This window comes from Phyllobates terribilis, unplaced genomic scaffold (genome assembly GCF_046119375.1).
Source record: "Phyllobates terribilis strain yellow unplaced genomic scaffold, ASM4611937v1 Scaffold_2__4_contigs__length_985480577, whole genome shotgun sequence".
In the NCBI taxonomy this organism is placed as follows: Eukaryota; Metazoa; Chordata; class Amphibia; order Anura; family Dendrobatidae; genus Phyllobates; species Phyllobates terribilis.
The window spans coordinates 687,174,750-687,187,474 of record NW_027362762.1 but is presented as its reverse complement, the minus strand read 5'-3'; positions in this window follow the sequence as shown (position 1 = coordinate 687,187,474).

Below are 12,725 nucleotides of genomic sequence, written 5' to 3'. Positions count from 1 at the left end.
CACAAATGCAGCCATTGTCCTGACCTTGGAGGCAGAGTTACCACGCATGCAGGGAAACCATTCCAATATTGTTAAGCATCGAGTTTTGGTGTTGAGGGATGTATGAAGAAGCAGCACGCTGCTTTGTTTGGCAATAAACAATGTTGGGATTTTCTCCAGCCTGCTGTTGAAGCTAGCAGGGAGTGGCTATCTGGGATGATTGGGAGGTAATAAACATCTGATCATTAGGTGGGCTATATAATCCTGCTCCCTGCTCAGTACTTTGCTGTTTATTGTAGTTCCTTATGTGCTTGGTGGTGAGTGGTGCTAACATTAGTGTTTGCTATCTCAGCAGAGTTTTCTCATTTTCTCTTTTGGTTACACTTCCTGGGGTTCTTGCAGAGGTTCTAACCTTATCCACGTCACCAGACGCCAGCTGTCCGGCGACAATGGGCCTGGGAAGGGCTCTGCCAATGTCCTCAAGGGCTCGCCTAGCTGGGCAGCTTGTGCCAAGTGCATCTGTGGCTGCGCCTTTGCTGGTTTGGTGCCTGTATTGCTGGGTCCCTCTTTGATGCGCATAACAGAATAAACAGCCATATATACAGTGGGGAAAATAAGTATTTAATACACTGCTGAATTTGAAAGTTTTCCTACCTAAAAAGAATGGAAACATCTGTAATTTTTATCGTAGGTACACTTCAACTGTAAGAGACAGAATCTAAAAATAAAGTCCAGAAAATCAAATTGTATGATTTTTAAATAATTAATTAGCATTTTATTGCATGAAATAAGTATTTGATGTAATAGAAAAACAGAACGTAATATTTGGTATTGAAACCTTTGTTTGCAATTACAGAGGTCAGACGTTTCCTGTAGTTCTTGACCAAGTTTGCACACATTGCAGCAAGGATTTTAGCCCACTCCTCCATACACATCTTCTCCAGATCTTTCAGGTTTCGGGACTGTCGCTTGGCAACATTGCGTTTCAGCTCCCTCCAAAGATTTTCTATTAGGTTCTGGTCTGAAGACTGGCTAGGCCACTCCAGGAACTTGAAATTCTTCTTATAAAGCCACTCCTTAGTTGCCCTAGCTGTGTGTTTCAGGTTATTATCATGCTGGAAGACCCAGTCACGACCCATCTTCAATGCTCTTACTGAGGGAAGGTGATTGTTGGCTAAAATCTCGTGATATGCAACAGTTTAGTAACCGGCACTACTCACGCTGCTCATACCTTCCAAGTGGAGCTCCGCAGACAGAAACAGGTGGGAAGGCTTCCCTCATCAGCAGGTGCAACACCTCCCTAGGTAAAGTTCATAGCATAGCAAGAAAATAGAAGTGCACGGGGCTGACACACTGCAGGGATAAAATCTTCTTTTATTCACATAAGAGTAAAAGCATGGGTCCGTGAGAGCGTGATACATGACCCCATCCATTCTCCCTTCAATACGGTGCAGTCGTCCTGTCCCCTTTGCAGAAAAGCACCCCCAAAGTATGATGTTTCCCCCATCATGCTTCATGGTTTGTATGGTGTTCTTGAGGTTATACTCGTCCTTCTTCTTCCTCCAAATATGACGAGTGAAATTGATACCAAAAAGTTCTATTTTGGTCTCATATGACCACATGACTTTCTCGCATGACTCCTCTGGATCATCCAGATGGTCATTGGTGAACTTCAAACAGGCCTGGACATATGCTGGGGTTAGCAGGGGGACCTTGTTTGCCCTGCAGGATTTTAATCCATGACAGCGTAGTGTGTTACTAGAGGCAATGTTTTAGACTCTGGTTCCAGCTTTCTTTTGGTCATTGACCATATCCACTGTGGCAAGACAACTCGCTCGGCCGCTTCCGGAAGTAGACTCAGGATCCGAGTTTTCTCTGCAGGCTTTATTATATGGCATAAAGCCCTGCAACTCCAGCAACAATCAACATGGCCTTACTAGCAAAATGACAAAACAAAAGATAAACGATAGCACAGTCCATATGTATGTGGAATTCACCCACACAGGGTGTAGTCCCAGCCTTCAGCTCTGTCCTGAGCTGAAGCTTTCCCAGTCTGGAGACCTTGCCTCTCCAGACCACAACACAGAGAAAAAAACAGGCCTGAACATTTAAACCATGCTTTGTCACACCCTGAGAGGAGGTATGATGAATGACGTCCCTCCCATCTCTATGTCATTCACATAAAATCACACCATTTAAAAGTGTTAACCCCCAGCATATAACATGCTGGCAGAAATTCAGTGGGTCTCAGTTCACACAAGAGAGCAACCTGAGTGACACATACCTCCCCTCATATATCACACCAGTGACCACCCATGTAGTTCTGGGCTGATTTCTGACCTTTCCCAGAATCATTCTTACTCCACAAGGCGAGATCTTGCATGGAGCCCCAGACTAAGAAAAATTGACAGTCATCTGGTGTTTCTTCCATCTTCTAATAATTGTGCCAACGGTTGTTGCCTTCTCACCAAGCTGCTTGCCTATTGTCCTGTAGCTCACCCCAGGCTTGTGCAGGTCAGCAATTTTGCCCCTGGTGTCCTTAGACAGCTCTTTGGTCTTGGCCATGGTGGAGAGGTTGGAGTGTGATTAATTGAGTGTGTGGACAGGTGTCTCTTATACAGGTAAAGAGTTCAAACAGATGCAATTAATACAGGTAATAAGAGTGGAATGTGATGGCTTCTTATAGAAAAACTAACAAGTCTATGAGAGCCAGATTTCTTGCTGGTTGGTAGGTGATCAAATACTTATTTCATGCAATAAAATGCAATTTATTTATTTAAAATCATACAATATGATTTTCTGTTTTTTATTTTTAGAGTCTGTCTCCCACAGTTGAAGTGTACCTACAATAAAAATTACAGACCTATCGATTCTTTGTAGGTAGCAAAACTTTCAAGATCGGCAGTGTATCAAATACTGGTCTCCTGTGGGATCCCCTCCTAGACCTGGAATAAAGCATCCGCCAACTCCTGGACTGTCTATGGCGCAACTGTTGGTGGATGGAACGAGACATTATGTCCCAGATGTGCTCAATCGGATTCAGGTCTGGGGAACGGGCGGGCCAGTCCATAGCTTCAATGCCTTCATCTTGCAGGAACTGTTGACACACTCCAGCCACATGAGGTCTGGCATTGTCCTGCATTAGGAGGAACCCAGGGCCAGCGTCACCAGCATATGGTCTCACAAGGGGTCTGAGGATCTCATCTCGGTACCTAATGGCAGTCAGGCTACCTGTGGCGAGCACATGGAGGGCTGTGCTGCCCTCCAAAGAAATACCATCCCACACCATTACTGATCCTCTGCCAAACCGGTCATGCTGAAGGATGTTGAAGGCAGCATATCGTTCTCCATGGCGTCTCCAGACTCTGTCACGTCTGTCACATGTGCTCAGTGTGAACCTGCTTTCATCTGTGAAGAGCACATGGTGCCAGTGGCGACTTTGCCAATCCTGGTGTTCTGTAGCAAATGTAAATCATCCTGCACGGTGTTGGGCTGTGAGCACAATCCCCATCTGTGGACGTCTGGCCTTCATACCACCCTCATGGAGTCGGTTTCTAACCGTTTGTGCAGACACATGCACATTTGTGGCCTGCTGGAGCTCATTTTGCAGGGCTGTGGCAGTGCTCCTCCTGTTCCTCCTTACACAATGGCGGAGGTAGCAGTCCTGCTGCTGGGTTGTTGCCCTCCTACGGCCCCCTCCACGTCTCCTGGTGTACTGGCCTGCCTCCTGGTAGCGCCTCCAGCCTCTGGACACTACGCTGACAGACACAGCAAACCTTCTTGCCACAGCTCGCATTGATGTGCCATCCTGGATGAGCTGAACTACCTGAGCAACTTCTGTGGGTTGTAGAGTCCATCTCATGCTACCACAAGTGTGAAAGCACAACCAACATTCAAAAGTGACCAAAACATCAGCCAGAACGCATTGTTACTGAGATGTGGTCTGTGGTCCCCACCTGCAGAACCACTCCTTTATTGAGGGTGTCTTGATAATTGCCAATAATTTCCATCTATTGTCTATTCCATTTGCACAACAGCATGTGAAATTGATTGTCAATTGCTTCCTAAGTGGACAGTTTGATTTCACAGAAGTTTGATTTACTTGGAGTTATATTCTGTTGTTTAAGTGTTCCCTTTATTTTTTGAGCAGTGTATATAGCTATATATATATATATATATATATATATATATATAAAAAAAAATAGATCCAGTCAAGCAGGTTACTGACCAGATGCAGGGTCTTTTGGGAAGGTTCCAGGATTTGGTGGGCATCGTGAACCAGCATAGCCAGACCCTGGCTCAGAGGGTCCCCCCGAAAAAGGCAAGTTCTAACCCCAGTCCCACAGCAGGCGCTCCTTCCTGATTTTTTGGGGGGAGAGCGGAAACAGTTTAATAATTTTCGGCAATCGTGAGGAAAAGTAGAAACACAGCACTCACCATGTCCTTTATGGCTAAGAGACCTTTATTTCAGACAGACATCCGACACAGCGGTAATTGTAAAAGCAGTCCACCCAGCTCTCCCCGCATGTGTCCCCTGCTTTTACAATTACCACTGTATCGGATGTCCATGTCTGTCTGAAATAAATGACTCTTAGCCATAAAGGATATGGTGAGTGCTGCTTATGTGCACGATTGCCTAAAATTATTAAACTGTTTCCAATCTCCCCCCATAAAATCAGATTGTCCTGATAAGTTGATGGTTCGAAGTTTCATAGAATATGTACACTGATGCCTAAAGAGACTTCCTAACTTTCTCTTTTTTAGTTTAACAATTTAAAGGAGGGGTGCAAATTATATTTCCAACTTCACCCTGTTTCCTCCAGAAATGAAGGTACTCGGGTGGGCCTTGTTATTTCCCTTTTTAGAGGAGATCCCCAGTCTTGGGCATTTTCATTACCCTCAGGTTCACCCACACTCTCGTCAGTGGATGAATTTTTTTAAGGCTATAGGGCAGATTTATTATGAACTGGACAAGTTGGCTCTAGCTGAATCCCATCTTAAGGCATGTGTCAGAGGGACCTTATTGCGGAGGACTACTGCTCCCAGTTTCGTAGGTGAACCATAGAGACTGGGTGGAACGAAGCCGCTCTTCATAGAACTTTCCTGTCTGGGCTTAATGTACATATTAAAGATATGCTAGTGCACCACTCTCCTACCTGGTCATTGGAGGCCGCCATGACTTTAGCTGAGTGATTTGATCGGAGAAGATGAGAGAGATGTCGGGAAAAATTGCCCCTCGGGCGGAATTCACCCATACCCTCTGTCGGTCCTGTGGCTGAGGGAGAACCCATGCAGCTTGGTGGAGTTGGTACCTCTCGAGAGACAAGGCAGCAAAGATGGCATAGTCGACAGTGTTTTAAATACGGTTCTTTGCGCCATCTGGTTCATGAATGTCCATGTCTGGAGCCGGGAGAAAAATGACTGCAACTAGCTGGGTTCGGAGATCCTCAGTTAGGTGCTCAGGTACCCCAGGTAAAGAAATTGCTTTTATCGATTGTTATAATGTTTAGCGGTAATAGTGTGGAGGGTTAAGCTTTTATTGATTGCGGAGCTGTGATAAGTTTTCTAAATGCTGCCGTGGCCAAGTAGTGTGAGGTTCCTCTTATCTCCTTGGATGCATTTATAACATTATCTTCTCTTGATAATTCTACTCTTTCCCAGAGTATTGGGGTATCGCACCGCTGAACAGGTATCTATCACCACAGGTTGTCTTCATAAGGAAGAGGCATGCTTTTTTATTTTACAGGATCTTCCTACTGCTGTGGTGTTGAGTCTCCCTTGGCTTCGCACTCATAACCCTATTAATGACTGGCAAAGGGGGGATATTGTTAAGTGGTCCTCTAACTGCCAATTCCTTTGTATTATCAAACCTTCTAAGATAGTAGGTTCCTCTTCCCAGGTCCCATGCTTTGTGGCAGAATTCCCACAGGTGTTCTCCAAGGAGGCCTCCCAGAAATTATCTCCACATAGAACTTATGACTGTTCCATCCAGCTCATTGAGGGGGCAAAGTTACCCAAGGGCAGAATTTTTAACCTTTCAGAACCCGAGAGGCAAGCCATGAGGGAATATATTCAGGAAAATTTTAAAAATGGGTTTATCTGCCTTTCTAAATCCCCGGTTGGAGCATGGTTCTTTTTTGTGGCCAAAAAGGAAGGCGGTTTGAGATCGTGTATTGACTATTGTGAGTTCAATCGCATAACTATACATAATCAGTACCCTCTTTCACTCATCCCTGACCACTTTAACCAACTGGTAAGGGCAAGTTAGTTTATTAAGCTGGATCTCCGGGGGGTTTATAATCTTGTTCGCATTAAGAAGTGGGATGAGTGGAAAATGGCCTTCAATAACCCTGAGGGTCATTATGAGTATTGTGTCATGCCCTTTGGACTATGTAATGCTCCAGCGGTGTTTCAAGTGCTTGTTAGTGTTGAGCAAGCATGCTCGACACTGCTCGGTACTCGCCCGAGCATCTCACTACTCGGGATGTTCGGCGAGTACCAAGCATTTCTGGGTTACTCGGGCAGGAGCTGGGGTCTCCGCCCTGCACGTTTGGTGCTCTATACAGAGCCAATGAACATGCAGGGATTGCCAACCAGTCACTGTAATGCCACAGCCATGTTGTTTGTGGGCATTACAGTGATTGGCTGGCCGCACAGCGTCACCTCGAGTATTTAAAACTGGGCGCCGCCATCTTGGACACAGTCGCTCTGGATCAGACAGTGTAGGGAGAGTGCTGCTGAGTTAGGGAGTGATATATAGAGCGAAATAGGTAGTGTAGGGTCTCTAAAACCTGCCAAATCAAACAAACAGTCCTTCTCAGGACTAATATCCATCCCAGATATCAGGCAGGCAGGCAGGCTGTATAGGAGATGCAGTGGTTATACCAGCAAACACTGCATTACAGTCCTGTGTGCTCCTGTTGGTCAAATTGCAAGACTTATCCCCCGATCTCAGGGGCCAGGAAAAATCCTTTTTTTTTCATCTAAATCCTGTATTTTTTTTTTCCTGTCAGACTGTACAAATACGTGTCTTATTAACCTTTAGGTATCCAACCCCCCAAAAAAAAAAAATTGAGTGTGTCTGTGACTGTTCAGACACCAATGTATCTGTTTAAAAGAGTCTGGTGTAGGCCAGATGACTAGAACTGTGGTTTTGCAGTTCCACGGGTCAAATCTCTGTATTATCCAGCTTTTGGCATTTTTTCCATAAAAAAAACAGTAATAGTGTCTCCCTGACTGTTCAGACTCAAATATATCTGTTTAAAAGAGTCTGGTGTAGGCCAGAGAAATAGAACTTTGGTTTTGCAGTTCCACGGGTCAAATCTCTGTGTTATCCTGCTTTTGGCATTTTTTGCCATTAAAAAAAAACTGTAAGAGTGTCTCCCTGACTGTTCAGACACCAATATATCTGTTTAAAAGAGCTTGGTGTAGGCCAGAGAAATAGAACTGTGGTTTTGCAGTTCCACGGTTCAAATCTCTGTATTATCCTGACTTTGGCATTTTTTCCGTAAAAAAAAAACTGTAATAGTGACTCCCTGATTGTTCAGACACCAATATATCTGTTTAAAAGAGTCTGGTGTAGGCCAGATGACTAGAACTGTGGTTTTGCAGTTCCATGGGTCAAATCTCTGTATTATCCTGCTTTTGGCATTTTTTTCGTAAACAAAAACTGTAATAGTGTCCCCCTGACTGTTCAGACACAAATATATCTGTTTAAAAGAGTCTGGTGTAGGCCAGAGAAATAGAACTGTGGTTTTGCAGTTCCATGGGTCAAATCTCTGTATTATCCTGATTTTGGCATTTTTTTGCCATAAAAAAACTGTAATAGTGTCTCCCTGACTGTTCAGACACCAATATACAGTTAGGTCCATATATATTTGGACAGAGACAACATTTTTCTAAGTTTGGTTCTAGACATTACCACAATGAATTTTAAACAAAACATTACAGATGCAGTTGATGCAGTTGAAGTTCAGACTTTCAGCTTTCATTTGACTGTATCCACAATAAAATTGGATGAAGGGTTTAGGAGTTTCAGCTCCTTAACATGTGCCACCCTGTTTTTAAAGGGACCAAAAGTAATTGGACAATTGACTCCAAGGCTATTTCATGGACAGTTGTGGGCAATCCCTTCGTTATGTCATTCTCAATTAAGCAGATTAAAGGCCTGGAGTTGATTTGAAGTGTGGTGCTTGCATTTGTAAGGTTTTGCTGTGAAGTAAACATGCGGTCAAAGGAGCTCTCCATGCAGGTGAAACAAGCCATCCTTAAGCTGCAAAAACAGAAAAATCCCATCCGAGAAATTGCTACAATATTAGGAGTGGCAAAATCTACAGGTTGGTACATCCTGAGAAAGAAAGAAAGCACTGGTGAACTCATCAATGCAAAAAGACCTGGGCGCCCACGGAAGACAACAGTGGTGATGATCGCAGAATAATCTCCATGGTGAAGAGAAACCCCTTCACAACAGCCAACCAAGTGAGCAACACTCTCCAGGAGGTAGGTGTATAAATATCCAAATCTACCATAAAGAGAAGACTGCATGAAAGTAAATACAGAGGGTTCACTGCACGGTGCAAGCCACTCATAAGCATCAAGAATAAAAAGGCTAGTCTGGACTTTGCTAAAAAACATCTAAAAAAGCCAGCACAGTTCTGGAAGAACATTCTTTGAACAGATGAAACCGAGATCAACCTCTACCAGAATGATGGAAAGAGAAAAGTATGGCGAAGGCGTGGTACAGCTCATGATCCAAAGCATACCACATCATCTCTAAAACACGGCGAAGGCAGTGTGATGGCTTGGACATGCATGGCTGCCAGTGGCACTGGGTCACTAGTGTTTATTGATGATGTGACACAGGACAGAAGCAGCCAAATGAATTCTGATGTATTCAGAGCCATACTGTGTGCTCAGATCCAGCCAAATGCAGCCAAACTGAGTGGTCGTCATTTCATACTACAGATGGACAATGACCCAAAACATAAAGCCAGAGCAACCCAGGAGTTTATTAAAGCAAATAAGTGGAATATTCTTGAATGGCCAAGTCAGTCACCTGATCTCAACCCAATTAAGCATGCATTTCACTTGTTAAAGACTAAACTTCAGACAGAAAGGCCCACAAACAAACAGCAACTGAAAACCACCACAGTGAAGGCCTGGCACAGCATCAAAAAGGAGGAAACACAGCGTCTGGTCATATCTGTTTAAAAGATTCTGGTGTAGGCCACATAACTATAACTGTGGTTTTGCAATTCCACGGTTCAAATCTCTGTATTATCCACCTTTTTGCGTTTTTTACATAAAAAATAAAAAAATTGAGTGTCTCACTCAGTTTTCATACACGAATATATCTGTTTAAAAGATTATGGTGTAGGCCAGAGAAATAGAACTGTAGTTTTCCTCTTCCACGGTTCTAATCTCCTTTTTGTTACCCTTTTTCCATTGATAGTGCGAGTGTAAGCTATTTTGCTTAATTTACAATGGGCAAGGCGCGTGGCAAGGGACGTGGAACTGGACGTTCTGGTGATGGTGCATGTAGAGGACGGGGCCATGGCCAAGGTGAAAATGTGCCACAACCAACAGCCACATCTTCTCGCTCCCACTTCTTGACCAAATTACTAGGGAAGCACCCTACAACACCAGTATTGCGAACTGATCAGTGTGAACAGGTTATTAATTGGATAGCAGATAACACTTCCAGTTACCTGGGCACCACCACCTCCGGTCTGTCTTCCACACGGTCAAGTTTTAGCAGCCGTGAGTCTCGACCGCATACTCCTCCTCACCCTGATGCTCCTTCCTCCCACCATGCCGAGTGTCGTCAGACAGCAACTGATCCCACACTCAGACACTCTGAAGAGCTGTTCACTGGTCCATTTCCATATTTGTGTCCCTCACCTGCTCCGCTTGAAGTGGTGGAAGACGAGATCCCATGTAGCGATGCCCAAATATTTGAACAGCCATGGCCACAGGAAGTCGACGTTGGCAATTTGTCACAAGTGGTAGACGATGACGAAACACAATTGCCACGAAGTGAGGAGGAGGATCGTGGTGCGCAAGTGGAAGAGGAGGAGGTGGTGGATGATCTAGTAACTGACCCAACGTGGCAGGAGGACACGCAGAGCGAGGCCAGCAGCACACAGTGGGAGGGAGGCAGAGTACCCCCAACAGGCAGGAAGAAGCAGTGTGGTGGCCACACACAGAAGGCGAGCAACAGTTCCCCGTAACACCAACACGAGGGACGTTGCCAGTACAACCGGTAGGTCTTCCCGAGTCTGGAATTTTTTTAAAGACTCTGCTGATAACCCTACAAAGGCCATTAGTACCACCTGCCATGCCAGCATAAGCAGGGGTGACAAAACTACCAGCCTGACCACCACCAGCATGATCAGTCACATGTCAGCAAAAGCACCCGACTTTGTTGGGCGAACCCCAGGGTCCACGACCAGTGTCAGCGGGTGTCACCACTGCTTCTTCCGCTGTTGTGCGTGTAATAGAACCCCCTGTTGTGCGTGCAAGGCAATCCCCTGTCCATACTGCATGCAAAGATGCCCCCTCCTCTCAGTCTTCACTTGTTATGGCAGTTTCTCAAGAAACAGCATCAACATCCACATCCACGTCCCACCGCAGCATTCAATTGTCCATATCCCAGAGCTTTGAATGAAAGCTCAAATTCGCAGCCAACGCCCCACAGGTCACAGTCCTAAATTCGCACATTTCACGACTGCTTGCATTTGAAATGCTGGCTTTTAGGCTGGTGGAGACGGAATCCTTCCGCAACCTTATGGCCGTGGCCGTCCCTCGGTACTCGGTCCCCAGCTGACACTATTTTGCCCGTGTGCCATCCCCGCACTACACAAGCACTTGTCCCAAAACATCTGCCGTGCCCTCAACAACGCAGTTACTGGGAGAGTCCACCTGACAACGGACACGTGGACAAGTGCTTGTGGCCAGGGACGGTACATCTCCCTGACGGCACACTGGGTAAACATAGTGGAAGCCGGCACCCAGTCTGACCTTGGGACGGAACACATCCTTCCCACACCGAGGATTGTGGGCCCTATGTCAGTCAGAGTTGCCCCCACAGTGTACAGCTCCTGCGCATCATCCTCCTCCTCCTCATGTTTAGCCTCCATCTCAGATATCACCACATCAGTTACAAGCTGGAAGCGCTGCAGTACTGCTTCAGCCAAGCGGCAACAGGCTGTGCTGAAACTCATAAGCATAGGTGATAAACCTCACACTGCTTGTGAGTTGTGGACAGCTGTGAAAGAGCAGGCAGATCTGTGGCTGACACCGCTGAATATACATCCAGACATGGTCGTGTGTGACAATGGCCGTAACCTGGTGGCGGCTCTGAAGCGAGGCGAGATCACACACATACCATGCCTGGCTCATGTGCTTAACCTCGAGGTTCAGCGGTTTCTTAAATCGTACCCCGAGTTGCCAGATCTGCTTGTTAAACTACGCCGCCTGGCAGCTCATTTTCGGAAGTCAGCTACAGCTTCCGCCGCCCTTGCTGTGTTGCAGCAGCGTTTGTAGCTTCCGGCACACCGACTAGTGTGTGTTGTCCCCACACATTGGAACTCTACCCTCCACATGTTGCAAAGGATTTGTGAGCAGAAGAGAGCAGTTGTGGAGTACCAGCTGCAACAAGGCCGTCGATATTCAGGTCAGACTCCACACATAAGACCTCAGGAGTGGACCTGGATGTCTGACATATGTACCATCCTGACAAACTTTGAGGAGTCTACCAAGATGGTGAGTGGCGATGATGCCATCATTAGCATCAGCATCCCACTTGTCTGTCTTTTGCAACGCTCTCTGAAGAGAATTAAAGAGGAGGCATTGCATCCAGAGTAATGATGAGATGGATCAAGAAGCCGTAATGGGCGATTACACACAGCCCAGCCTCATCTCATCCCAACGTGCATTGGGGGAAAATGAGGGAGAGGAGGAGGAGGAAGAACAGGAGCTGGTATCATGTGCTGTAGACGGTAGTACCTGTACAATTGTCATACAGTCGGTTCAGCGTGGGTGGCCTGAGGACAGGGGGGAGGAGGAGGAGGAGGAGAAGAGCATGGTCAGTCGTCATCTTGGTGAGGACACGGAAGTCTTGCCCGTTACCAGTCTGGCATGCATGGCTGACTTTATGTTACGTTGCCTTAACCGTGACCCTCGCATTGTCAAAATGTTGGGTGACAGTCATTACTGGTTGGTGACACTTTTACACCCCCGCTACAAGGAGAACTTTCACTCTCTTATTCCTGAGGGGGAGAGGTCTACAAAAATGGGGCAGTACCAAAAGGCCCTTGCTGCAGAACTGTTAAAAAAATTCCCATCTGAACACGCTAGCGGCAGAGGTCACAGTTCGTTGACCAACCAAGGCGTACAGGCGAGAGAGACGCAACTCCAATCCAGCAGACTCAGGGGAACACTGTCAACATTCCGGGACAGTTTTCTGAGACCCACCCAGCTTACAGGCCCTGAGGCGCGGAGTACTCTCACAAGGAGTGGAAAGTTTCAAAAGATGGTGAGGGAGTACCTTACCGACCGTACCAGCATCCTCCATGATTCCTCTGTGCCTTTTAGTTATTGGGTATCCAAGCTGGACACTTGGAATGAACTCGCTCTGTATGCCTTGGAGGTCCTTGCCTGTCCTGCCGCTAGCGTGTTATTGGAGCGCGTTTTTAGTGCCGCTGGGGGAATTATAACTGATAAGCGCACTCGCCTGTCAACTGACA